Here is a 1,213-nt window from a genome sequence, read left to right as displayed (position 1 = left end):
CCCCCCCCCCCCCCGGCCCCTTGCTGTCCCTGCCCCCACTGCCATCTCCGGCTCCCCAGCCCTCGGCCGGCTCTGAACCTTCCCTCCGTAGCCACGAGATGGCGAGGACGAGGCTCACACCGACCGCGGAGGGGAGCGCGTGGGGGATGTGGCCGTGAGAGCAGCTGAAGCCCCCCGCCAGGGCCTGAGGGAGAGGTGGGCTGAGGCCCTCATTTGATTTCCTGTCATCTGGGCCCGCTCACAGGAAACTGTGGGCGGGGTGAGGGGTAAAGGGCATGGGGATGGCGAGGGGCTGAGGACTGTCTCCGCCTCTCCGGGCAGGGGTAAATAGTGGGGAGGGGGGCACGCGGGCTGGTTACTAAGCAACGCAGATTGGCTTCCTGTCTGCTGGCGTTTGTGGCTGTGACTGGGAGAAAGCGTGGGGAGGGGAGACTGTGGGGAAGGTCGAGGGCAGGACGCCCGGTTCCTCGGACCTGGGCGGAGGAAGGCGGCGAGGCACCTAGCTGCGGCGCGACCGAGCGGGACTCCGCGGTTGTCCGGAGGGAGGAAGGACCCGGGCGCAGCGCTCAGCTCGGCGCTTCTTCCTCCCTTCCTCCCGGGGGCTGCTTGCCCGGTTGCCAGAGTAACTGGAGAGCGAGACTCTGCAGCCGGATTCCCAAACTCTACCGTCCATCCAATCCGCTCCAGCGGACGTCCCTGACATCAGGGCGCTGATAGCCAATGGAGAAGGGACCTAATGGAGCGACAGGAAGGAGAGGGGAGGGGTATGGGTGGAGGCAGGGAGGAGGTAGCTGCCCGAGACCCGCACGTGCACTCCCACACGCTCGCGCCCACCCCCCTCCTGCCGCCGCACGCGCCCGAGCACCCCCTTGCGCCTGCGCGGCGAGTCAGGCGCTCCCCCAAGCCCCCGGGTCTGAGTCTGTGTTTGCAAACTAGTCCCGGGCTGCTCTTCAGTCCCCGGGGACCCAGCAGTCTGAGTCGGTCTGCGCGCTTTTGCTCGGTCGCGGCACTAATGCCCAGCCTCGCAGGCGAGTGCCGGCTACCTGTTCTCCACTGCTCCCCCGCCGCTCCGAGCTGGCGCCCCAGGCTCCCAGGTGGGCTGGGCGGAGCTGCGGTTTCCGGCCCCATATGCTCAGCCGCTGCCTACCAGGGCTCTGGCTTAGGTTGCTTCTCCAAGAAAAAGGGAGCGGGTACCAGCGCCCCTTCCCCGAGC

At 68.1% G+C, this 1,213-nt stretch overlaps 1 protein-coding gene across 1 annotated transcript in view; it reads left to right on the top strand.

Annotated features, from left to right (window-relative positions):
* The window catches only part of KDM6B (lysine demethylase 6B), a 26,159-nt gene that overhangs the window by 625 nt on the left and 24,321 nt on the right, over positions 1 to 1,213 (top strand). The window lies entirely within an intron of this gene.

The sequence above is a fragment of the Tupaia chinensis genome, unplaced genomic scaffold, assembly GCF_000334495.1.
Source record: "Tupaia chinensis unplaced genomic scaffold, TupChi_1.0 Scaffold000330_1, whole genome shotgun sequence".
In the NCBI taxonomy this organism is placed as follows: Eukaryota; Metazoa; Chordata; class Mammalia; order Scandentia; family Tupaiidae; genus Tupaia; species Tupaia belangeri.
This window is presented reverse-complemented; position numbering and strand designations above follow the sequence as displayed.